At 38.8% G+C, this 27,765-nt stretch overlaps 1 protein-coding gene and 1 long non-coding RNA gene across 6 annotated transcripts in view; one reads left to right on the forward strand and one right to left on the reverse strand.

Moving 5' to 3' along the window:
- The window catches only part of STK39 (serine/threonine kinase 39), a 296,180-nt gene that overhangs the window by 16,213 nt on the left and 252,202 nt on the right, over positions 1-27,765 (reverse strand). The window lies entirely within an intron of this gene.
- Positions 1,850-15,056, forward strand: LOC107973816 (uncharacterized). Of its 3 annotated transcripts, XR_010149778.1 has the most exons (8): positions 1,850-1,915; positions 5,207-5,374; positions 5,768-5,940; positions 7,130-7,281; positions 11,499-11,530; positions 11,989-12,183; positions 13,893-14,061; positions 14,900-15,056. It is a non-coding gene; the product is annotated as an uncharacterized LOC107973816 (long non-coding RNA). The 3 variants fall into 3 exon arrangements; XR_010149777.1 differs by lacking the exon at positions 13,893-14,061; XR_002942828.2 differs by lacking the exon at positions 13,893-14,061 and having other exon boundaries at positions 5,207-5,342.

Below are 27,765 nucleotides of genomic sequence, written 5' to 3' on the forward strand. Positions count from 1 at the left end.
CTTTACCAACTGCACATACCCAGAAAATGAGCTCCAATGAATACAGGAACTGTTTTGTTCACTACTATGCTCCCAGTGCCTGACACAGACGGATATCAATCTGTGTTGAATACATGAATATATGGAAAAATGAATCTTTGTGATATCAGTGCCCAGCACAATGTCTAGTACACTGTATTTGGTAAATATTCTCAAGGCCCTCTCCCCAGGCACAAGCTCACAAAAGTTTGCATACAATTTAGAGGATTCTAAGACACTAAGAACCCCAAATTGAGACTCTCTGAAAGAAGAATTATTCCTGTTTTGGAAAGTTTCTACAAACGTTTGTCTCCTAAGCAATAATCCTATTCGTTTGCCCTGTTAAAGCAAAGTAAATACGGCCTGAGAAAGCCTCCGTACTTCTACATTTGAGTCCTTGTGGATGAACTGCAACCTAACTTAATAAGCAGACAAGATTGAAAACCTAACTTAGGAGTATGCGCCTGTAACAAGCTCAATCTCAGCAGCCATACTTCAACCAGTCATACACTGCTGAGTGTTCAAACTGTGTTCAAATAAGGCAAATGCTGAGCTGTAGCCAATCCAGTTGTTTCTGTACCTCACTTCTGATTTCTATATGTTACTTTATTTTTTTTTGTCCATAAATTTGTCTGACCATAAGGCACCCCTGGAGTCTCTCTAAATCTGCTGTGATTCTAGGAGCTGCCCAATTTGCGAATCATTCGTTGCTCAATTAAAGTCCTTTAAATTTAATTTGGCTGAAGTTTTTCTTTTGACAGATGGTGTCAGAAGTGGGATCTGAAGAAGAGCTTCTAATGACCCCCAGGAGCACTGAGAGAACATGCAAGGTAACTGCAGGACCCACTTGTATCCACTAATCTCTTGGAGCAGCTGGAGATTGTGGGTAAGTTCTCTCTCAGATTTTGGAGGTCCAGTGGATTTGTGTTTTGAGTTCTCTGAGTTTCTTTGAGCAAATTTCTGATCCAAACTGGGTTTGGAAGTCATGACACAAACTGGACTGGGTCTAGGAATGGATTTAATCTGGTAACTAAGTGGCCTGGATCCAGTTAGAGGCCTCTTACATCTGACTAGGTCAGAAAGAAACTGGTAGCAAATGATAATATTGTAGGGGTGTAAAATTTGGCTTTTAAAATTTTGTGGGGATTTTTGTGTTCTACCCCTTTGTTTCATTTTTCTTCTGCACGTAGGTAGGAAAAAAATTATTTGCTAAGTTAATCAAGGGAACCCAAGAGAAAAGCCAATATTTTAGGTAAAAATGAGATCCTTAATTTCTGAAAAACTGAGTTCCTTCATGCTTATACATTAGGTACAGAAAGCAGTGGAGTCTTACAGAAATGGCTTACTAAAGGTAACTTACTGTGGAATGTTCTGAATAAACAGCAATGCATGGAAGTGCATTTAAAAATGAAAAATTAAATCTGCTAATCTTTCAGCTTAGTTACTATCCCAATACAAAGGAAAAAGACTGCAGCACCAACTGGCTGACTTTGGATAAGTAATGGGGTACATTTTACCTGAGTAAAGGAAGGGATAGGGTTAGAGGCCCTCCCCTCAGTAAAGTCTCTCTCAGTTAAAAATGGATTAAACATGACAGGGCCCCACCAGGGGCAAGTTTGAGCCTTGCCAGTTCAATGCTGAGTGGCTGATGTCTGTGTTTTGTCTCATGTATTTTACTCTGGCCAGAACAAAAAATGTTAATTGGGTTACCCCATGCAACGCCTTGGGCAGCAACTTGCAAATTGAGAGGCTTTTTGCCTGTGGTTGATGAAACAAACAAAAAAAAGATGATTTTCCTTTATGATGTGGCTTGGCCCCAGGGCTACAGTGTGGCAAGCAGGGTCACTAGGGCTGCTAAGGGAAAGGGAACCCAGAAGCCTGGCATGATGGCAAAAGGGTAAGAATTTCTTACCAGTCAGACTCTGGCCTCTCTCTGTGCAAACTGGTTTAATGAGTGGTAAAAGTCACTGTTTATCTCTCTTGTAAAGTTTTAATTACCACAAGAAAAGAATTCTGAGGCTGATCTTGAGCTATAGTAAATCTGGTGTGTTTTGTGTGTCTTTCTGCTTTGTTCTGCCATAAAGAGGGGTATCTTAGCATAAAACGTGTGCCTAGGACCCCATAAGCCTGCTGATGAAGACAGCCCAGCAAACTGGTCAGTTAGGTTCTTGGGAGCTTGACCTTGTAATCATGTGGCCTTGCTTTCTCTTTTCACAATGGCAGCCCGGGTTCAGGGTTCAATTCCTGGCTTCAGGAATGAGTACTTTCTGGTATGATAACTGTGTGGCCTTTACCATTTGTTAATTCTCTTCCCCTCCACGTACCATCTTAAATTTTCCTTTTTCTGAACACAGAAATATTGGCCATTTGGCTAGCCAGGGTTGGGTAACAAAAGATTTAAAAGGACTTTTTATTAAAAAGCGCTATAGTTGAAAGTCAGCTTAATAAAAAGTAGATATTATAGCTTTAACAGCCTGGGACTCCTTGGGAAAAACAGGAGGTGCCAGAGACCTCATTTGGAAAAAAATCTGTTTTCCTCATGGAACCCCAGGAATTAGATATGGATAAATCTCCCTCAAAATCTAAGGCTCTGGTCTTTTTGGGATCCAAGATCTAGTATAAAAATAAGACCCTTAATTTTTCGGCAGCTGTTTTGCCTTCCAGCTCTGCCTGCTTATTAGGCCCTAGAAACTGCATGCTTTCCTGGCCCTGTTCTTCCAAGGACTCCACCCTAAAGCCAGTAATCCAATTTAAAAAATTAAAAACTGACAAATAAAAAATTTGTCTGTGTAGTTATATGTGTTATGTGTGTAATGTTTATATAAAAGAGCTCTAATTAATTGGCTTCCAGAAAAATAAGTGCTTAAATATTTTGTCAGAAAAGTAAAAACTGTAATGTCTTAGTTGATGTAACTTTAGTAATCTTTGGGAAATAAAAACAGCTTTAAAGATTATTGGTAAAATAAAGACATTTGGACTAAATTAGGCAGGTCAGATATTAGGTTTGCTAAATGCTTTAAGGTCATAAACTGCTTCTTAGGCTTTTGAAAATTGTTCAGTTTACCTATTTTGGAGCATTAGATTCTAGATAAGGCCTGAGGACATTCAGAATTAGCCATGCCCCCTAGCTATGCAAAGAAGGTTATAAAGAAAATGGATTTTATACCAGAAAGGATTTTGTATAGTAAATTCTTGTCCTAAAGTAAAATAACTGGCTGTTTAAAAACAGGGATGTTCAGGACAAGTCAAGAAGTCCAAACATGGTCTGTGTAAGTCGTGAAAAGATTTGTGAAAGAAAATTTATGCATCAAAAGTAAATGTTGCTGAGTTACCATTATAACATATGATTGAGACTACTGAAAAAATGGTTTTACATGCAAGGTGTGTGAGGAGAATGAAATTCGTTTGTGGTAAAAGACTGTAAGATGGCATAGGAATGCAAATTTTTGCCTAATTTAGAGGGTTAAAGGATTGTTTTAAATTAAGTAAGAATAAGCTAAAGGTTTGAACAGTTATGGAAGGTCTGCAAAAATTAATCATGTAAAAAAATTCTGTGTGTGAATATATTGACTAAATTTAAAGGTGTATTTTCTGTAAACTGAACACTGAATAAAAGCACAAACAGGATTTTCTTAAAGTACTAATATGCTCTTTAACAAAAATTTGTAAAGGGTTATAAAAGGTTTATGAGAATCTCACCTTATGGTTAAACTGATTAAGACTGGAAAGATTTGTCTATAAGGTTTTATTAAAAATTGGGGTGGACATTAATAGTACACTAATGCAAGGATGAAATTTGGCTTTCTCTCTTAAACAAATTTTCATGTAATATTAAAAGATAATAAAAGATTTTTGTTTGCCTTTTGAATAAACTACTGACAAAAAAAGAAGGCAAAGAGACAGACTGTTTGAAAAGCTAAGTCTTCCCTCTATCAATGAGTAAAAGTTTTTGCCTTTAAAAATTTTTTGAGTCATCATTTTGGCTAAATGAATGACTTATGGTAACCTGGAATTCTATTTCATAATACCAAGTGTTTTAAACCTTTAATATATTTGATAGCTTTTCCAAAATCAAATTTCAGCTTCAAAATGGTCTTTTCTGACCTCTAACTTTGAGATGCTACAGAGGGCCCCTGAAGCATCTAAAAGAAAGGCAAGCAATTATTTAACATGTTTAGTTACACAGGAAGCATTGTCAAAAATTTAAAAAAGTTTAATCTTCTTCAGGTTATATTTTAGTGAATGATATTAATATATGTTCCAAAATTGTATGGGATTTCTAAAATTCTAATATGTCTGAGTATATGCTATCAATCGTAATTATGGTTATTATGTTGTTATTGCAGACCACAGAAATAACTAAATTTGTCAATTGTGTTTTTAACTATAACTATTTAAAGTCATTTCCACGGTTAAGTGCTTAATGCTCATGCAGTTTCTGAAAACTTCACAAGCATGCAAAATGCTAGAGTATAGTGTCTTTTAGGAGGTTCACAAAAGGATGGAAAGGACCCTAAAAGCACTCTTGAATACAGGTTTCTAATAACTTTAGAATCACATCATTCAAACTGGGTAAGAATTCCTGGAATTTTAATGAAAAGACTGACTGGGTTATAAAACTGCTAACTGAAGTAGAACAAAAATTGATTTTCATGCTAAATCAGCTGATATTGAAATTGTTTAGATATACAATTTGAATGAACTCCATGGTCTAAGTCAAATTACCTATGGTAACCCATCAGTTATCAGTGCTATGCACCTAATTTGGAGAAACAACTGGTATTCAAAAGTTAATATGTCTAATGTTAATTAAGCATGGACTCATGGAGAACCATGATGGCCACCTTGTCCTTCCTGAGTCTTTAAAGCTTTTGTTATTAAAAGTTCTGCATTTTATGACTCATCATGGAAAAGACAAAATGCAAATAAATTACTCTTGGTTCACCTCAGTTGAGTATTTGGTATCATATCCTAGGCGAACATGATTTCAAAGACTGACCATTTTCATTCAGTTTTTTTCAAGGATGAGAGTCTAGGCCACCCCAACCACATAACCCACTGAGACGAGCAGAGGAAATCTACAATAGAATGTAGATGATGGGGATGAGGAGTATCAGAGAGGCCTCAAGACCAGGTGTAAGGACTATAACTCACATTACTAACCTTCCCTCTTAAAATTTCCCCCCAGGAAAAGAGATCAACCAATCCAGAAGAACCATTCCCAGGTGGATCCAAGTAGTGCAAAAGGTGGACTGTAGGCCGGGCACGGTGGCTCACGCCTGTAATCCTAGCACTTTGGGAGGCCGAGGTGGGCGGATCATGAGGTCAGGAGATCGAGACCATCCTGGCTAACACGGTGAAACCCCGTCTCTACTAAAACACAAAAAATTAGCCGGGCGTGGTGGTGGGTGCCTGTGGTCCCAGCTACTTGGGAGGCTTAGGCAGGAGAATGCCGCAAACCTGGGAGGCGGAGTTTGCAGTGCCATCTGCTGGCATTATTGGTGGCTGGTAACCATCAGTTTAGTTCTTCTTTGGGAATTCTCCATGACCACAGAAAGCTGGCTTAGCCAAGGTCATGCCCTCTCTTCAAAGGACTGGTCATGATAGGAAAAAGGCCCCATCGCCTCAAGGCAGGACAACGCTAAGGGTCATCTCAGCTTCATTCCTCCCTTTGCTGAAGGAGGCATTTGCTGCAGTTCAAACACAATTACTCTATCTGCCAAATTCTGCTTCCTTTATTCCCTCACAGATACTGATCTTAAAAGAACTCCTCAAAAAACTATCTGCATACAAATCTATGGCTCTCCAAATTTTTCCTCGGAAACCCTAAGACTCTGCCTATAGGGAAGGACACAGTATAGTCACCTTAGAAGATATTTCTCATGATCAAATTTATAAAAGTGCAAATAACAATTAAAAGAAGTGAGTATACTACATGCAATTTTCCTGGGATTTCACTTAGAATTAGAATTCTGGATAGTGAGAAAAAACAGTAGTTAGAAAAAATTCTAAAACTGCCTTTCCAAAAATTATTAAGAGGGAGATCTGATCTAGTCAACCCCTCCTCTTGCCTTTAGCTTTCAAGCTGCCTTAATTTTTTCTGGGCTTAGGCCAGCTAACTTTGGAAGACAGTTAGGTTATATTAATAGTTTAAATGATAACAGGCCTTCTCAAAAGCTCAACCCCCTTTGTAAAACCACCAGGCTAGGGGGAGAAGAGGAGCCTGAATTCTGGTAAGGTGCAGAAATAAATGATTGCCAGCCATGCCTGTAGATAACATCACTACTGTAGGTTGGCCTTTTGAGATTTTCAGGTTTTTTGCATGTCTGACACCCATGGCTCCACCTGGACCCGCCAACCTCTGCTCCTATGGCCCCACTCAGAAGCAAGTGAGTTCAAGAGGACAACTTTGACCCCCTATGATTTTATCTCTGCCCCAACCAATCAGCAGCAAGCACCCATTTCTACCCACCCACATCCCTTCCTCCAAACTGTCTTTGAAAAACCCCTAGCCTACAAGCCTTCAGAGAGACTGGTCTGCATAATAACTCCTTCTCCTGTGTGGCGTGGCCAGCCTCATGTCAATCAAACTAATTTTTTTTACTGCAATGCTGTGGCCTTTATTTGTGCAGTGGGCAGGAAGAACCCATTGGGATGGTTACAATTCTAGGAATGTTATAGGTACTATGGATATGCAGACTTTAAGACTAAAATGTCCAACAGACTTGAGTATTAGTATTATTTACATATAGAAGGGATGTATGAGAAATAAAGAAAACAGAAATACACCTGCCATTCTCCTTACAGTTCAGGTAAATTCCAGTTTATTAGTATTATTTGGTCCTAGTGCAAATGTCTGATTCGGTTTGGCATAAGAAAACTGGCTGATACTGGATCTGTCCTTTAAAATATTACCATAAAATTGGTATTTTGACCCTGAATTTCCTTTAATGTGTTTAAGGTACAGTTTTATGAACTAGCTGACAGTGTGGTAATGGGAAGTGTCCAATAATCATTATGTTATGGGAAGTGTCCAATAATCATTATGTGATTATTGCTCATTTTGAAAGCAATGAAATGGTATAATCAATAAAACTGTATCCTCTTTTAGCTTACAGAGGTGATGCACTGGTAAGCTTATAGTTTAATTTCTCTTCAGAATGAGGATGAAGAAAGTAGAAATAACAATGCTATATGAAAAATGGCTAAACTTGAAATAAAGTCATGTTTACCAGGAATACCCAGAATTCATCTGAGTTGAAGGTAAGAATTAATTTACTTGCTTCGGAAAAAAAAAAAAAACAAAAAAAACAAAGGGGATTGTTGAGTGGCAGCCACAGCTGTTGAAAAGTACTTTGTTTCTTTGAAAATGATTAAGAATTCTATAGGTGTCTTAACCAGAGGTTTTCAGTCTTGGAACCCTCTGAATTATGGGCAAAACTTTGTGTGCACATTTCTGGGGAGAGAGTGTATGGATGTAACTGCCCAGTGGGTTCACCCTGGCCACTGCCTAGACAGAGCCAATTTATCAAGACCAGGGGAATTGCAATGGAGAAAAGGTAATTCACAGAGTTGGCTGTGTGGGAGACTGGAGTTTTATTTCTACTCAAATCAGTCTCCTACAGCATTTGGGGTTGCAGTTTTTAAGGATAATTCTGAGGAAGGGGCTTGGAAAGTGGGGAGTGCTGACTGGTTGGTTTAGAGATGGAATCATTGGGGGTTGAAGTGAGGTTGCTGTCTTCTGTTCCTGGGTGGGATCGCAAAACTCACTGAGCCAGATTACTAGTTTGGGTGATGCCAGCTGGTGCACTGAGTGCAGGGTCTGCAAAATATCTCAAGCACCGATCTTAGGTTTTACAATAGTGATGTTATTCCCAGGAGCAATTTGGGGTGGTTCAGACTCTTGGCAGACAGAGGCTGCATGGCCCCTAAACCATAATTTCTAATCTTGTAGCTAATATGTTAATCCTACAAAGGCAGACTGTTTCCCAGGCAAGAGGTGGTTTTTTGGGAGGTGCGGGGGAGAGGGCTTTAACTCTGAAACAAAATTTTCAGAGTTAAACTATAAACTAAATTCCATCCCACGGTTAATGGCCTACTCCCAGGAATGAACAAGGACAACTTAAAGGTTAGAAGCAAGATGGAGTCAGGTCTGATCTCTTCCACTGTCATAATTTCCTCATAATTTTTGCAAAAGTGGTTTCATGGCATTTACTGGATTATCAGTGGGGCCACGACCTTTGAAATCTTAACAATTACTTTCCTAAATGCTTCCTAACATCTTTTCTTATACTAATGTAAGCAGCTTAGGGATGAGGCTTTTTGTTTGCTTAACAGCCTTACTGAAGTGTAACTAACATACCTCAAATTGCATGTTTTTCAAGTGTGAGTATGAACATGTGTACACACTCATGAAACCATCACCACAATCAAGATAATGAATATGTCCATCAGTTTTCCTGTGTCCCTTTGTAATTCCTCCCATCTTCCTCTTCCTGATCCGCTGCCTTCTCAAGGAAACCAATGATGTGTTTTCTGTCACTATAGATTAGTTTACATTTTCTAAATGCTACACAAGCAGAATCATCTAGTACATACCCATTTTATCTAGTTTCTCTCACATATCATAATTATTTTACTTAGCAATAAAAAGGAATAAATTATTGATCATGATTTTTTATTGAGCAATAAAAAATATGATCATGGTCCATGATGGAACATGATCGATAATTCATTCCTTTTTATTGCTAAGTAGTATTCCATTGTATGCTATACCAGTTTGTTTACATATTCACCTCTTGATGAATATTTGGGTATTTCTGAGTTCTGCTGTTACAAAAAAGCTGTTATTAACATTCATGTACACATCTTTGTATAGATACACATTTTCTTTTTGCTTGGGTAGATACCTAGGAGTGGAATGGCTGGATCACATGATAGAAGTATTTTTAATTTTTTAAGAAACTGCCAAAATGTTTTCCAGAGTGATTGTACCATTTTTACATTCCCACCGGCAGTGTATGAGAGTTCTATACATTAGAACTTACACACTTGCTAACATTTAGTATGGTCAGTCTTTAATTCAAGCCATTCTAATAACTCTGTTGTGGTATCCTGTAATAAGTTTACTTTGCATTTCTCTAATAGAGCATCTTTTCATGTGCATATTTGGTGAAGTCTTTTTAGGGCTACTTTCTGACAATAAAGGTCTTAAATGTTCCCATAAATACAAGTATTGTTTTGCTGAATTTGGTAGAAGGCTCTTTCTAAAAAGAAACAGAAGTTTTCATTAGGGAAACACAGGTATTTCTTAATCCGAGAGGTAAAACGTTCCAAGAGTGCCTATCAGGCATTCTTGCAGGTCATCCAGTAGATGAATAAAACATACATAGAGGCATCAGGCATAGCTCAAGCAGCATCATTCTGCATCTTGGAAAGTGTGCTAGAGCTTTTTGTACAGTTCAGAAACCCTGACTTTCTTCTATGGATTTTAAGTGTGTAGGTCATGAGTTTGAATATAATTAAATAAAGCAGAGAAGGAACTGATCACGTCATGGAGGGAAGAAGTGATATGACACAGGGAATCCACCCAACTTTGATTTCTAGAGGCACAAAGCAAAGTCTTCCCAGGTCTTTTCTGCCTACAGCAAGAAGGTCTTATTTACTTATGCTACATGTCTGGATGCCAAGAGAAGAGTCTTACATCCAGGAGCACATTCTGGAAATATTAACAAGATGATATGCATATAAGCCAAAATACTCTAGGACTCTAATGACAATCTCACAACCACTGTTGAGGGGAAGGCTCACATGCAGCTAGTACTACAAATTAAAACAGTGGGCCAAATGTTCTGCAATATAGTCTATGTATAAGATCAGAAATAATTTGTGTCTCCTTCAATGCATATAATCACTTGATTAAAAAACAAACACTTATGGAAATAAGCTTCAAGCTCTCTTTACGATCTTGTCACATGAACCATGTGAATTCCAGAAAAGTTCTAATCAGTGAGAAGAAATATGCCAAAGGAAAAGAAAAGGCAACACATAACTTCCCAGGATCAACTTTTTCGTACCGTCACTCTCACTTTACTTTGATCCATTTAGAGAGGTGCTTTGATAGTCACCTATTAACAGGACACACACAGCTTGAGATTTAACCTAGTGGCTTCTGGACTGGGAAAAGCTTTGGAAAAGTTAAAATTAATGAGATAGTAAATCTACGGATATGAGGAATGCTACGTAAATTATGGGCCAACGCAGCCGACTGAGGCAGAGCCATCTGGCATAAGCACAAAGCCCAGGGAAACTGCAAGGACTGTGAGCCCAGCACACGGTGGCAGTCCCAAGCAGAGGCTCTCTCACACATGTGGCCAGTCATGTGGAGGAGGAGAGAGCTAAGCCTTTGTTTATATTATGCGGCACTGCTCTGGGGAAGGACATCTACTTTACCTTCATTTCTTGTTGTTGTTTTTTTTTAAATGTGTAGTAATTTCCAAAGCCTTTAAAGTAAAGGTTTTATCTTCATTTCTTCTTCTTTTTTTAAATCTGTAGTAATTTCCAAAACCTTTAAAGTAAAGGTTTAACAGCCAGTGAAAGGTACAGAGTAAGAGTGAATAATTCACTTCTTGAATAATAAGAAATGAAATCAATTCAAGGATGTGAACTAAGACTTCACACTAGGTTAGGCCACAGAGTAAAAAAAAAAAAAAAATGAAAGACTTGAAATCTAATCCTGTTTATAATATTTAATATGAGACTTTAGAAAATCACCTTATTTTTGCCTTAGATCAGTGAAAACTCAAAGCAGCCAGTTGTCAAAATATTCATTGCAGGTCCACGTAAGGTATGGAGTGTGCACCAGAATGTAAGTCAATCATTGCTTCCTTCATTGAGAAAGTCTTGCTACCAAGAAAAAAAGTCAGCTGAACTGTACAACATGCTTAATAATGTAGCTGGTTGACAATGTGGCTCAAGCCAGTGCAGGGATCACACTGTAAGTGGCACTGCTTTAGACTTTTCTGCAAATAATATTATCCTGCTCTTCCTCCTTCTCCCATTCTTGATGGATTGGTTTGGATCAAGTATAAGAAAACTGGCTGAGTATTTTATATAGTTTCTCTAACAAGGTAAAATGTTTAAAGGAAACTTTTTGCAGAAACTTCACAATCAGTGGTAGAAGAAGAGAAGAATTCTAGGAAAGTGAAAAGAACTTATGGAATACAAAAAAATCAAATGCTTCATAAAAAAGTCTCTTGTCCCGGTGTCGTATTCAATTTAACATTTGTCTTGTATTTTAAAATTTTAAACAAATTATTATTAATTGCTGCAAGAAAACAAGCTGGGATGGGTTTGGCGGACTTTTACTTTGTACCTCCAGCTTCAAATCTTATTTCACTGTGCAAAGGTCTCATTTTAACACATGATTAAATCTGAAAGATCATCCCAATAACCTTCTCCTTCCTCTACCCCTCCCACAGCCACTGCCATCATCCTTATTCTCTGATCCAAGGTAAGTCACACCTCTCCTTGAAAGACAACCTAGAGAGATCTTGCAGATAACACAAAGGGTGGCATGGGCAGCTAACTGTTTCTAGTTAGGGTGGTGGTGGGAGAAATATTCAGTGCCGACGTCCTTGCCAGAAACTTGACATACTGGCTAGTAGAGCTGAGACCCACTAGGCAGCCTGCAAGATACAGTTCGTGGAGTCATTGTGAAATGAGAGGTTAGTAAACATCAAATCTGTATAGAAAGTCTGACCAGTCCTGCCACAGGACGCAGAGAAGTCGGCTTGAACATTCTTGTTATAGGCGTCCCAATATTTGTTGTATGGTATAAGTCTACAACTATTTATTTATTTTCTTGATTAGTCATCCTTTTAGTTTGCATTAAACCCCTCTGACACCAATGAGCTTTTAAAAAGTGCATTCTAATAAAAAAAAATTAAGTGCTGAATTTTTTTTCTCCAGAAAGGCATGTAACCTACATAAAATGTCTGTCAATATTTTCCACCCATCTTGGAGGCTACAGTTATAGCAGTGACCCCTCCAAAAACAGGAGACACAAGTTGGCTGACGAAGCATCAGAATCTCCTTCAAGAGGCAGCACTTACTTTTGATAGGTTATTCCCTAAGAAGGTGATGTAACAGGCACAGCTGCAGGAGGTATGTTTATATCACTCTGCAAGAGGTGCCTTTTTATTCTACACTCTCAGAAATGCCCTAGTTTGGATGATAAATTGATGTGGTCACTCTACTTACAAGGGAGCTAGACTGAGGCTCCTTCACAGTAGACCCATCTGTCACCTCTAGATTCTCAGTCACTACCCAACACTGAGCTGGCATCTAATAGGCACTGATGAATTAACAAATGAAAGACCTGGGAGTACCTGGTAGCCAAGAATAGGAAGCACTTTTTCAGAAGCTGCTATTTTCCCCCCACAAAGATGAAGATAGGTAGAGCTGATCAGGGTGAAGTTATAAAAGCTTGTCTTCAGATCTCCAGCTTTCACTTTATGTTACTCACCCCATCTCACAGAAGTAATCTTCCTGACCTTATTAGATGCTTTAAAAATTCTTTCCCTTCTCAAACTAGTAAAGGCCAAGGTAGCATGAGGACAGAGACACAATCCATTTGGCTCACTGCTGTACACCCAATATTGAGCGCAGTGTCTAGCTCTTAGGAGGTGCACATAAATAATTATGCAATGGATGAATGAAAATAACCTAGCAGCATATTTTTGTTGAGGATAATATGTTAACTCTTCTAGGCATCTGCAATTAAACTTGAGCCTTAAACTCTCATTATGGTTAGAAGAATGTACTTCATAGCATAGAAATTGTAGGAAATAGGCCAGGTGTGGTGGTTCGTGACTGTAATCCCAGCACTTTGGGGGGCTGAGGCGGGTGGATCACCTGAGGTCAGAAGCTCGAGACCAGCTTGACCAAGATGGTGAAACCCTGTCTCTACTAAAAATACAAAATTAGCTGGGCATGGTGTCACATGTCTGTAATGCCAGCTACTTGGGAGGCTGAGGCAGGAGAATCACTTGAACCCAGATTGTGCCGTTGCACTCCAGCCTGCGCAACAAGAGTGAAACTCCATCCAAAAAAAAAAAAAAAAAAGAAATGAAAGGAAGGAAGGAAGGAAGGAAATTATAGGAAATAGAAACTGGTGGTGATGAAATTATTCTCCTTTATTGGGGAAAGGAGGGATGGAGCCTCTCTCTTTTCCTAAAATTTGACTATTAAGGGTTCAGGCATGCTAGTGTGCCTTCTGATCCAGTGCACTGAATTTGAGACATCCTTACCTGTCCCTTCTGCAGTCTGTCTCTCTGACACTGGACGCTGGGAATGCAGCACTCTCTGTAATGGATCACTTCTATCCTGACAGCATGCCCCAGGTCTTTCTCCCTAAACTGAAATATGGATTTAAGCTAGGTCATCCTACCTTTCTGTGCCTGCTCCCATCCCAACTTGAATACACAAAGCCTTCTAGATCCTAATTTCTGCTGTTTCCAACTCTCCAAGGGAGGTAGGCAGTAGTACTTATTCAAGATCCTTCAGATTATACATTTTATCATGAGAAAGCTTGTGAGGAAACCACAGAGAATGTGGCCCCTCTGTGCTGGGGGTCAAGATTGGGGAGGTGAGCGGGATGGCATGGTGAGTGGTTGCATAGGAGGAAACTCAAGCTGTTGCCTATTAAGATCCATGACTTACTTTTTAAGCAGGTGTGTGTTCTAATACGTGGACTATGATTATTCAGTTATTAAACGAATTCTTACAAGTATATGCTATAAACTAGTGTTCCTATTAGATGCTGAGGAGATATAAACACAAGTAATGCAAATCTTGCCTTGCATCTCATACAGGCAGATTCATACACAAATGATTACAACATATTCTCATGAGTGCTGTTGGAGGGGCAGGAACAAGGTGCAACATCAGCACAGAGGCAAACCACCTGGAGAGTTCTGGGTAGGATTTGAGAGGGAGGTGACACTCAATTTACATCTTAAATGAGGAATGGGAGCTTGCTGGGTAAGTGGGAGCATTCCTCGTAGCCAAAGAGCATGTGAGACACAGAGCAAGTCTGAGAGCTGCACTGAAGCGGTGCAGCATGCAGGAGCGAGGCTGAAGCTGGGCATCAGGGACAGAGAGGAGGATGCTGGTAGAGGCCAATCATCTAGGCCTTATCCACCTAAAAGCACAAACATTCTACCATAGAAAAGGAGCTTTAATAGGACACTGGTTAATAATGATGTTTATACATGCTAAAAAATGTTAGTGTTTATATCAAAGTTTGGGGAGGAAAATATAAAATTTTGGCTTGGCTTTGTAAACATAAAATATTTTTAACAGTTGTGTGATTTGCTGATTGGGACTGAACATATTAATAAGTCAAATTAACTTTTAAAAATACACTTAAAATAATAAATATTTGTATTATATTATTTAGAATGTCAAATAACATTATAATAGGTCAAATTAACTTTTAAAATACATTTTCAAATGAAAAGCTTTATGCACATACAGCCAGTCTTCACGAACACCATCCACATAAAATGATGTTCTCACATAGAATGTAAAAAAAATTAATGAAGTACATTGCCAGGATTAAGACAAATTAAAGTGGACATTACAGTACCTGGCTTTACTACTCTCAGGCAGGCAGCTATGTCTCATATATTCTAAGACACCTGCCTGCATGGGGTATGGGTTTGAATGCAACTAACCATATGTAGACCTCTTTCTCTAGATGATTCATTAATTGAGAAATCACTGTATCTCACTATATTAGTTGCGCTAATTGAACAGATAAGAAATACTTTATCAGGGAATTCATTTTTCTTCCCTGATATTGTTCTCTTACCACCAGGGTAATGAAGAAGGAAGAGTTATTATTGCAAAGAAGATAAACAAACAACACTGGAAAAAACCTTTCTTCAGGGGAAGAACTTCTGAATTGATTTGTTGTTTGTGCACTTGTTTGTTTCACACAACACCGCATGAATAAAATTAGCAGTGGAAAAGCAGCTTGTAATATGTCCTATGTTAGAAGGGTCATGCCAGGGTTCCCAACTCCATCCTTTCTTCACCAAGCAGGATATCTGCACATCATCTGAGATCAAGAGGAAGTTGTTCATCCTACATTTGAGAATGTCTACAGAAGGAAGTTCCAATCTTCCTTCATTACCTATTTCCATAGTACACTGGCTACAGCTTCATTACCTGGCAGTGCATCTTAATGAAACCACTAGCCTTACTGAATTTGGTGGACACATGACATTATTTTAGGGGAAAAGTGGCCATTTATATACTAAGACACAGTCTCAAAGACTCAACATATGCATTACTATTACTAATAGTAAATAATAATAAATATTAATTTGCATGCATTAGGAAATCAAAACATTTATTCAACACCTACCACAAGCCGTAAGAAGGCATTTTAAGGAAATAAATATCCTAAAAGTTCAATAGCTTTAACAACAACCTTATACTTAAAACTCTTAGCAGCCCAAGACTGGCTGTTGTAATGGGCTGCATGTCTATCTTATTCATTAAACAAAACACGGTATTTTGGGAAGAAAGGAAATTCCGAATATGCCAAATACTTGTATCATAGTGTCCATAGTCACAGTTTTTCTAAGTCTCCACTAATATTTCTCTAGGTTGGAATTCACCTGTTATATGTACATGGCCAGCACTGCCAACTTGTACAACACAGTGATTTATTAGAAATTCCAATCTTAGTTGGGGTGGGGGAAGCAGAGACAATCTTAAACATACACTTCAGGAACACTGACTGCCCTTAATGCCAACTACAATTGTGATGATTATCAAAAAGTTTTTTTGCTTACTGTTATCAGAAATTATTTGAAAGAACGACAGGAGAAATAAGACAGCCTGCAGTGAGGATGTACTGGGCTCTAAGGACTAGAGGGGAATTAAATCATGCTGAAAAATTTTGATCCAAAGCAATCCAGGGAACAGCTACTACAATTTTTGCTTTGGTCCTTGCAATGATATTACAATTTCTAAACTTGTAGATTACCAAACTCTCAGAAATGTTTTATATTTATGAAAGGGTCACATACCACAAGTTCCTCACGTGCATATGAAACATAAAAAAAGTGTTTGACTTTCAGATTTCCATTCCTTCCCTCTTAGATAAAGAGAGAGGATACCAATTTGCTGTCTTTCAGCCTCAGATACCTGGGCACCAGAAATGGATTTAGACTTTTAAGATAAGTAACAGGTAAAAATGAGTGAAATCGATGTCACATTGATTTGGGAAATAAAAAACAGAAGGAGACAAACCAAACACTTCTGGTAAGAAAACAGACAAGAAAGGAACACCGTGAGGTCATTATGAGGTGCAGGTAGCTTCCTACCCATGTAAATAAAGCTGTTGGTTACCTTAGGGAAGGCAGCCATTTGTAGGAGGATGTGGAGAAGGCCTCATGCAGTGTGCAGTAATGAGGCTGAGTACGAAGACGAGTCACAAGCAATCAAAAGACAGAAGACGAGCCAGAAAAGAGTGCTGACTTAGGGATGATCATCAATAATGCACTAAGGAGTAAAAATCAGAAGAATGTTTGACAGCAATGAAAAGGGCCAACAAGACTGTGGGCTGTATGTGTAGTCTCCAAGAGAACAAGTTAGCACTGCTTATTCCAATGTTATTTGAGGCAGCAAGATCTCATTAACTGTGGGCAGGACTGGCTTTTCCCTCCCATTGGAAGAAATCAAATGAAAAGCTGTGATTTCTAACTACAATCAATTCATAGTTCAAAAGACTGGGCACGAGCAAAGACAATGCAGTGCCAGACCCACTGTAGTTTCCCTACAAAACTGCCACCCTCCCTTCCCCTTCCCCTTTTCTCTGGCTTATCATAATCCTATACTTTTAGAGTGTTAAGAAGAGGATTTACAGATTTAGATTAGCCAACTGTGAGAAAAGCGAGGATGCATATACTCAGAAGCTTTTTAAAACTCTGTGATAGCATCACCCCTCTTCGTAGAAACCTCTATGGTGGCAGAGTATACTTAGAAAAGTTAACTATGGAAGGCTGTAGAGTATTCATGAAAAAATAGGATATACTAATGCTGGGACAAAAAATATATATATATAATACTTCTCTTTCTCACTGATGTATTCTGTTCATGGCTGTCCAATCATTTAATAAGACAGATCATTAAGATGATTCTTGAAATTCTAATCAGATCCTAGGAAGGGCGTGGCAGAGGAAACCCCAGCTGGCAAAATCCTAATGTTTTAACAAAGACCATACTGTGCTAAGTTCAAAGACCAGGCCTGTACTAAGCCACCCAAGGAACAGCGAAACCTCCAAATAACCCCCAAATAACCCCATCTATCTGTGGTCCTTTTAATGAGATTTTAATTTCACTGTTGAGCAAGTCCCTGGGTTGACAGTTCCTCATTTTGACTTTGAGAAATCCTACAAACTAGAGTAATAAAGCAGTTCAGAATAAATAAAACTATTATTAATGATTAATGGTAACGTATTTACTGAGATTTACTATGCAATTTATGTATCAAATTTTAATCCTTACAGCTATTCTATGAGGTTGGAACTAGTATTTGCTCCATTTGCAGAGGAAATGGAGGCACACAGAGATGAAGCAACTTGTTCAAGCTCACACAGCTTGGGAGGGACGGAGGCAAGATTTGAATGCAGGCAGTTTGGCTCTCTGGTGCTTGTATACACAACCACAGTGCCTTCCGCCTCTCAGATAGCATTTACCTCCTTAAAATAGATTGTTACTGCTTTTAAGGCAGGTGCTTAAAATAAGAATTAGGACTAGAGAGGCACTGCTGGTGCCCCTTATGCATGGAGTCCCCTCCCCTATATCAGACAGCAGGGGCCAGTGTGACTTCTATCTCATGTAAAAGCTGATTTTTTCCCTGCAAAGAAGTCGCAGGCATATATGAAGATCCCTTTGGGGACCCAAATAGTGAACCGAGAGAGAATGAAACACACATCAAAAAGCTCTCCATGTTTTCTAGCAAGACCAGTTTAGACAGAACTGGGGCTAATGCTTCCCAACATGAAATCCCATCATCTTGCTGATCTTAGTGCCTTTCAGCCATGGTTTTTCAAACACCTCAACACTCAAGAATTTGACAGCTGGTCCCAGTTAAAGCTGTAGAAAAGCAAAGCTGTTTTGAGGATTATTTTGTTGTGGATGCTTCCATGTCTTTTATCCTGCTTTAAGAAAAAAAAAAAAAATCCTTCTTCCATAGGTGAAGGCTTTATCTTGTTAATATGAGGAAAAAAAAAGTGTTTCTGGAATCAAAGGTGGTGATAGAGCTGATTTAGTTTACATTAAATGTTCAGTTTAGAAATTTACATATAAAATTCCTGAGATCATTACCACAGTTAAACCACCTTTAAAAAATGACTGTATTTGAGTATATTCAGAAACATGCCTCTAGAAAGCATATGGAACAAAGAGGACGGAGAAGACTGGCAGCTTATCTGCCTGCTCAGAGTCATGCTTTATGGGAAGGGCAGCAACAATGATAGATCGAGAGCAATCAGTGACTGAGAGCTTCAACCAAGAGAGGCGTTGAAGGCATCCTCAAGCCCCAGACCAGAGTGCTCAGCCCCCACAGAACAAGGGTGAGCGGCATTCCCAGCTTACATCTCTTGCTGTTATTTTTCTTTCTCCATATAGATAGCCATTGGTTGGCACAGATGAAAGATTAGGCCAGGGTAGGGATGAGGTGGGTGATCAATGTTCCACATTCATCAGCTGCTTCAGGGCTTTAAGCTCACTCCCAGTGGTCTGTACGCACCTGGGGCATCCTTTAAGCAATAATGCTAGTCATTCCCCAAAATGAAGAATAATAAACTGTGGTGAATGGGGGACTACACATGGTGGCTTCTAAAAGTCCAACACTTAGTAAGAACATCACAAAGTAGATCCTTAAGATGAACTATCATGAACATTGTCTTCACTAAATAGCTGTTCTCAGATGGAGTCCATTTTCTCCAAAGAACCAGTTGTACCTGGTTCAGGAATTTCATTTCATTTGTATGCAAGAACAAGATAAATGAAATCAAGATTTTAAATATTCAACCAATGCTGGAAGAGAGCTGGTAAATTTGGCACCTGAGGGGTCCCAGGTGAGGACAGCCAGATAGCAGTGGGTGATAGAGTTAGCAGGGCCAAGCTGATGACTTCGACTCTCAATGCAGAATAATCAAGAAATTTAAAAAGAACATTAGGTTTGTAAGTCTTCATCCCTATTTACATATCCAGAATAAGGGATGTTTTTCCTAGAAAAGTAAAAATGAAATATCACTTAGTCCAATTAAGTGTTATTTATGTTATACACATTATAGACAGGAAATTTTTAAAATTGCAGGAAATTCTGAACTAAAAAAAGAAAACACATCAATCACCCAGTAGAAGCATAGCTAAGCCAACAGTGATAAGCAGTAATAAAAAATCATGATTAAAGTTGTCTACCCATATGCAAAAGTGAACATATTTTTAAACTTAGTAATGGTAGATTAAAATTTCCAGTTGGCATCAGAAGAGAACTTAATGTGAGCTATAACACAAGGGCTAAAACGACCAATAATAATAATCATCATCATTATCAAATGGTTATTAGAAACTAAACTGTAAAAAAAAAAACTTCCTGACTCAACAGATAATTCAATAAGGTGAGAAAGAAGTTCATGACACAGGTAAGGAGGACAATGAGATTTTTTTCACGAATCCACATTATCAAAGATGCAGCTGCCTGGGAGAAAAAAGAAGAGCAGAAAAGCCTGCAGTGGCCTGGCACCTGATACGCAGGCTCTCCTAAGACAAATGAAGGGCCCTGTTCACAACCAAATGACATTTTGGCAAGATTATGCAGAGGATTTATTTCTGGCTGGCTGGAGGTCAGTCAAATATATATTTTTTCTATTTCCAAAGAGTCGATCTGCCATAGGTCTACAGTGTGCTGTACAAACAGATATCCAATTCTTCATTTAGCAGAAGGTGAAATTTGGCACTATTCTGAACAAGATATTGGCATTAGGCTTTTACCGAGAAATGGTGAAATAAAAATGATGAATTAATTCTTGCCCGGGTAATGTAGTAAAAAACGATTGCACATCCAGCTTCTGGTTTCTGAGACATAACTCTAGAAGACAGAAACCTCTGGAATGCCCATCCTGCTTAATCTATAAATCTGAACAGTGCAAATGCAGAACCCCAATTTTTGCTGCTAATAAACGCCAGCAATTTGATTAAAACCCAACAGGAAAAAGAACCCACATATCTTTATAATATGTACAGTGGTATGTTTTAAGTTGTCAACAATTCATTCACTCAATAATATTTACTGGATGTCTACTAGGCACTAGTCATTATTCCAGTGCTCTAGGATTCATTGGTCAACAAACTCCTGCGTACATGGAGCTTAGTCCTGTGATAGGTGAACTCTGTCTCAGCAAAGTCACTGAATGACCCATATTTCCCCAAAATTACATTTCACCAGGCATTACTAGCCACAGTGCTCAAATAGAGCCCAAAGTGGCAAAGACACACTAGGAACCTGGACTTCAATGGGATGTCACGGTAAAATGGTGTAAATAGCTTCAATTTTAGGGACAATCCAGATTACCCAGTTGGGCAAAGTAACAAACACCCGATACACGGGAATGTCTGGCAGATACAAACACTTTTCAAAGCTTGCTAGTCTGCAAAATCCTATTCATCACAAAAATGTTGTAATGGCCAACCAAGTCACTATTGAAAGCACACATGTGCTTTCTTTCAACTTACACCCTTCCCCAGTGATAGGACTGGTCATGATAAACATCTAAATCAGACTGGAAAAACTAAGCCAAGAAGAGAACATTACATTGTATGCCTGTGATTGTCATTAACACTGGAATACCCAGCCCCGGGCAGCACCCTGGTACTTAAAAGGGAATGGAGGGTGACCTAAGGAGTCTGCCCAAAGAGAAGACTAAAGGCACATGAGTTAGAGCTGTAAAATGAATTTATCTGACGGGGGTGGAAGAGGTCCTAGAGTTGGGTTAATGGGAATATTCAAGAGCAATAAGGGGACATTAGGATGACACTGTAATCATCTTTGAGCAAGAACACCCTGTGATGTTGCTGCTGTTTTATTATCCAGTCCTATGAATACAGTATGTAGGTCAATGCTGCAATTGTACATTTTAGGAGGGGAGCACATACTGAGTTTAGTATTAATAAGGACTATCAATAAAGTCTTAACAAATGACCAGGGAATCCATATTAGAGACTGAATATCAGCAGGAATGACCCTCACAGTTGGCGTGGAGTCAATCCTTCTGGATATATGACTTCCCCTCCCTTAGAGGAAACGGGTTAGGACTTTATATCCTAATGATCTTGTATTAAACCTTTACCAAAACTGGACAATTAGGTGTACACTGAATTCTTCTGCTGTTCCAAGGTCTTGTCTAAGGATACTGGTGATTCCAATGAGTTATCAGGAAGACAGGAATCTTTAAAAAGCTGTAGAGCCTTACATCTACAGCCTGATCAGCTTGAACAATCATATTTGTCTTTTTGCTTACAGAAATATTCTTAAACTGCTTTTATCTAGGTCTGCGGAGATGACGTGCTCTGTTTGTAGGAAGAAAACAGGATGGCACCAGTTAGCACTAATGCACTCTAAAGGAGTCTGAAGTTCAAAAGTCTTCAGGGGCCTGGGAGATAATATAACTCAGTTGGAGAAGAGGGGACAGAATTTTTGCCATTCAGGATTTTATGCCAAAAATTGTTTTCAGATCTTTGGATTTTTCCAAGACAAGCCAGAACTGGATTCTTATGTCAACTCTCCCACTTTTCAATTGTTGTCAGATAATCCCCAAATTTTGTTTGTTCAGCAGCTCCCCCAACCCGCCCCCCAACAACAACAACAAAAAAACCATTTGCAGGCAAGATCAGAGCTGTAGGCCACTAGGCTGTAACCTCTGCACTATAGCAAAAACCTGAAGAAACTGTCTGGAACTGGGGTCAGAGCAGAAAGAAGGATGTGGGATGAATTATTGACTAATGTGGTTCAGAGGCTTTGTGGTAAAACTTGAAGCTCAACAAATGTCAATTTTGGTATGCCAACAGAGGAAAAGAATTCCACAGGCAAAGAGGCACTCAATTATGAGTGCCTAGGTTCATTCCTTAAGAACTGTGTTAAATTAAGACTTGAGACAAAATATGGGCTGAAGTAATTTTAAAACTCAGTTTTTCACAATTTGAGATTTATCTTTTTAACATATTCAAACAAAAGGAGTCATGGTTTAAAGTCAAAGAAAAACCTGTAATATATAATTAAGGTTGAATTTCTGCATACCAAATATAGTTATGAAAATGGAACAAAACAACATAATCAGCAATGAAGCACCAAGGGTACACCAACTATAAAAGACCATTTGTCTATTAAAAATAAACATATATAGCATACATAATCCAAAATAAAATGCATAAACAATCTAGATTTTGCTTTCCTGTTAAGTATGAGACACTCACCAATGACATGCATGCACCAATGAAAGCAAACTTTGGTTTCTTCTCTGCTTTAATATTCCTAGCTTTTGAAAATGGGCTGCAAATAGCACATCTCAATAGTACATTTGAAAGATATGCTACACTGCAGTGATGTAATATAAAAGCAACGTAATAAGTTTTCTGAAGAATCATCTGCACCCAGAATGAGCGATTTATGTAAGACATTTAAAAAGTTCTAAGACTATTTAATTGGAGTATTATAGAGCTGGCAGTGTGCATGCATTACAGCTGAAGCCCCACAATGGGCTCATGGAGACTCAGCCTTCCACCCCAATGTGCCTGTTCAGAGATGGGCATAAGCCAGTATGGACCAATCACAGGGGAGGAGAAGATTGTTGGGGACTTTCAAGAGAGAAACTTTCTTGCTCCTTATTAAGAATCACTAAAAGCCAAATGTGAATTAGGAAACATGCAGTTGGCCAGGTGTGGTGGCTCGTGCCTGTAATCCCAGCAGTTTGGGAGGTCGAAGCGGGAGGATCGCTTGAGGCCAGGAGTTCAAGGAAACATGCAGCACTGTTTCACTGGCAGCCTTCTAAGACTATGAAGGGAATGAGCCTCAGGATAAAATCAACACTGTGGAGAGCCGGGCTAAGGGAAGGAAAGACCCCAGGTCCTGGCTGATACCACTGAGATGCTAAACAACCCTGAAACCTTCCTTTCCTTTGGATATCCAGTATGTGAGCTAAAGTCCTTGTTTAAACCATTTTGAACAGAGTTTTCTGTTACTTGTAGCTTAAACCACTCTAATTGAAAGTGCAGTTTCTCCTGGAGAATCATTCCAATTCTTCAAAATGTTAAGAGTCGAGTTTTACACCGTATGGTTTTCTGGTAGGCATTGACTGCATTCATATAAAAACATACAGAATTGGAAGAAAAGATTCTCTTTGTCTTCTTAAGTTTCATAAAATACTGTCACATACTAGGAATGATATATTCCATTTTGAAAGGGATGTTAATAGGCTAAGGGCAAATGGAGCAATTTTTACACCTGGGTCCAAGAGACATTTCAATGGAGTCTCCTTAAAGGAAAACTTTCTGGGTTTGCTCCAACCACTTTCATATGTCATTCTGGAATATAGTCTTATACCAACCAGTGAACAGTTTAAGTAATGTAAAGGAAGTACATATCGGTACCCAAGACACTACTACTGAGTTACAGAATTTTCCATTGTTATGAGTAAATAAAACCACCATCTCAAATATAATATAAACTTAATTGGTTCTTAATACAAAATTTATCTATAAGGATTGTTCCACCATCAATTACCATCTTCCTGGCTTCAAAGAAGTAGTAGTACTTCAAACTGAGTATACAGAAAATAATACTCATGATGTAGTTACCAGTGAAAAAGAAAAAAAATCAATACTACTGATTTTAATATGTATATACAATGCTACAATGCAAACATTTAAATATTATTTCATAGAATTTGTTTTTTGTGTGTGTGTGGAGATGAAATTCATATAGCATAAAATCAACTCTTTTAAGTGAACAATTTAGTGGCATTTAGCATATTCAAAATGTTGTGCAACCACTACCTCTAGTCAGTTCTAAAAGATTTTCATCACCTAAAAGGAAAACTGTGTACCGAGTAAGCAGTCACTCCCCCATTCCCACCTCCTCCCAGCTCCCAGCAACCACAAATCTACTTTCTATCTCTATGGATTTAACCATTGTGGATATTTCATGTAAATGGAATCATATAATACGTGACCTTTTGTGTCTGGCTTCTTACACTTAGCATAATGCTTTCGAGGTTCATTTCATAGAATTTTAATAAACTTAAAAATTATGCCAGAAAGAGTTGGTTTTAGTTTTAGGGCTCCCTGGAGAGAAGTCTCCAGTACAGCTACAGAGACTCTGGATGGGCCCCAACAAAGTTAAATCCTTCAGGTCACAAAAATCAACTATATAAATACAGAATAACCGTAAATTGGGTAAGTAGAAGCCAGATGGAAAAATATTTTAAGAGGAGTTGCAAAGATGATGGGAGAGGTATTAAGCAACAATGAAATCTCAATGATGACTGCATGAAGTCTACAGTATTTTACACTTTTCTATATATTTGATTTCATCATTAAAACATTTAAAATATATATTATATATATATATATTTTTTCTTTTGTTTTGTTTTTTGTTTTTGAGACAGAGTCTCGCTCTGTCACCCAGGCTGGAGTGCAGTGGTGCAATCTTGGCTCACTGCAACCTCTGCCTCCCGGGTTCAAGCGATTCTCCTGCCTCAGCCTGCTGAGTAGCTGGGACTACAGGCACGCGACACCACACCCAGCTAATTTTTGTATTTTTAGTAGAGACGGGGTTTCACCATGTGGGCTAGGATGGTCTCGATCTCTTGACCTCGTGATGCACCTGCCTCGGCCTCCCAAAGTGCTGGGATTACAGGCGTGAGCCCCCGCGCCCAGCCAAAACATTTAAAATATTTTAAACAGGGTAAGTGATTTTCTTTAAGTTCAGAACAAAACAGTGTATCCAAAATTCCAATACAGTATTTTCATGAGGAGTCCCCAAGCTTTCAAACTCCCATAACACATCAGGAATTTGGAGTTTATACATAAGAATGTGAGCACTGCCCATCAGAAGGATACAGAAAGAACAGAGAGTATCAAGAGAGAGAAGATGGAGGTGGTTTTAGAAACTATACTGCCACCCAAAAAGGTACATTAAGAAAAAGAGATTAAGTGTGGCTTTGGGATTAGGTATGTTCTACATCAGAGAGCAGAAATTAAAGGAGAATGGATTTAGGCTCGGTATAAAGCCCTTCCAAGCAGTAATTCAACAATGAACAGGTGTCTCTTACAAGGGGAAACTCTTTGGCACCAGAAATTGTCAGAGAGCTGGGTGACATGTGAAACTACCTCTCCTTCCCAGCCCTTTTGTCTGTTGCTGGTGCCAGCTTCATGTCCTGCAGCCCGTGCAGACACATGGGGCCCAGGCTCAGAGGGTGCTGGGCTTGCTTTAATGCTCTGTTGTCACCGTATTGAAATTCTTAATTTTTGAAGAAGGGAATTTGTATTTTCATCTTGCACTGGGCCCTGCAAATTATGTAGCTGGTCCTGTTAATATGTACAGAAGAAATACTCTTATCTGATGAAGTGGGAGTGGTATTTGCTTGGGTAAAAGATACAGGCAGTTTAAGCAGGGAAAAATAAAACTGTGATACAAATAAAGCTTAAATTTAATGTTTTAAATTTACTATCCACTCTCGTGATGTAGGGCCAAGAACATTTAAAAAATCCTAGATTTAAAAAATGTCTCTATTTTCTCACAGTATCCTTCCAATATCTAACTTAGCAACAGTTTTTAATAATTTGCCTTTATCAAGATTTTCTAAAGCATCCCAGTTATTTTTTGCAGACACAATTCACTTTCTGAACTCATGTTTTATCAGTTTATTAAATGACACCATTATAAGAAGAAGTCTGTACAAACGAGTTTGTTAAACCTAGAACCTACCTGGCAGGGGCAGCCATGGGGCTATGAAGGAGGATGCACTAACATGTCATCTCTCATAGCTTAGCATCCAGCCCGCCCCCCAGGCATCACGGGTACATTTTACACAGGGAATTTAGAACATCACCTAACTCGGTGGGTCAAGTTCATGGTGGTTGGCTAGTCCTCTGTAGAAATAGAAGGCTTATTGCATTGTCTCCTGTCTGGGTTGTCCTCTTGAGGCCTATAAGCATGGCTGCTCTTCCATGGGAAAGAAGTATGAGTTTACTTGAGGTAGTGTAGACTCCCCCTGAAACTGGTGGAGATTCTTGTTATCAAGTATCAAAGAAAGAGGTAAGTGTTTGGCAAAGAAACTAGAACTCAAAGAGGTTGATCACTGACTAAGGAACTGCAGAGCAAAGGGTGAGCCTGAGGAGGACAAGGGGATTTGCATTTCTCTCTCCGACTTTCCTCTTAGGTCTAGACTTTGAGGCTGGATGGTCCTCCCAGGCAGTAAGAGAGGGTCATTTCAGTTACTGGAAGCACGCAGAAAACGAAACCAGGAGGTAACCCTAGACTTACCTCCAGGCTCACTATAAGTGAACTATTTGGTTAGACCGATTTATCTAGTTGCCTACACCCTTCTGAGTGTCTGTATTTATTCTGTTGTTATTACACTACTTTCCAGCTCTCTTTGTGCCAGAGAAGTAATAGGAGAAGGTTTTCCCACTGCTAGTGTGGAGGTGGCAGAGGCAAACACAGTGAATCTTGTGGACTATAAGTAGGACAACAGTGATTCAGTCATTCTTCCCTACGTGGAATTTCTACCTCCATTCTCTGCCAGGAATCTGGGTCTCACTGTATTTGGGGAAACTGCAGGGTGGCTTTATATTCTCTGACTGATATGGCATTTTGTAAAAGAAGCTTGATGTTTGATAGGAGGCCAGGTGAATTGATTTCAAAATGGAAAGAGGGAAGAACTACCCCTTACTGAGTGCCTCCTGGAGGCCAGGCATCCCGCTAACCCCTTCATGTAATCCAGTAATTCTCATAACCATTCCATGAGTTAAGTGGGTCACTCTAGGGTAAGGAAGAAATTGAAGGCCTAGAGAGATGAACTAACTTCCCCAAGTCACATATCTTCACTGACAGAGCTGGGATTTGAACCTGCAGCCATCTGATTTTAAAACCTGTGTTCCTTCCCTACATCACATAGCTCTACAGCAGTTTCAGATCCTAAAAGTCTAAGAAATAAGATGGGGATATTTTTAAAAGCTAATCACAAAAAGTAATATACAATATGGAGTCATACAGCTCCTCAAAAGAGACACAGAAAAACTGATTTTACTAACATTCATCCATAACCAACCAATCTGAAAACAGTGATTTAAAGAATTGTGGGGGATGGTATTTAATGGCGACTACAGTGCTGTATGAAAATTTCTATGCCATGAGACATAGAAAAACCGATTTTACTAAAATTCAACCATAACCAACCAATCTGAAACCAGCAATTTAACGAATTGTGGGGGATGTTATTTAATGGAGGCTATACAGTGCTGTATAATAATTTCTATGCCATTCTATGTTTTTGTTACCTCTACTCCTCAAAAGATTGGAAAGCTCTTTCCCTTAAAAGAAAGTATTACATAGAGAATAAACCCAATTAAAGGGAAGGTTAAAAAAAAATAAAGGAATGACCA

This window comes from Pan troglodytes, chromosome 13 (genome assembly GCF_028858775.2).
Source record: "Pan troglodytes isolate AG18354 chromosome 13, NHGRI_mPanTro3-v2.0_pri, whole genome shotgun sequence".
In the NCBI taxonomy this organism is placed as follows: Eukaryota; Metazoa; Chordata; class Mammalia; order Primates; family Hominidae; genus Pan; species Pan troglodytes.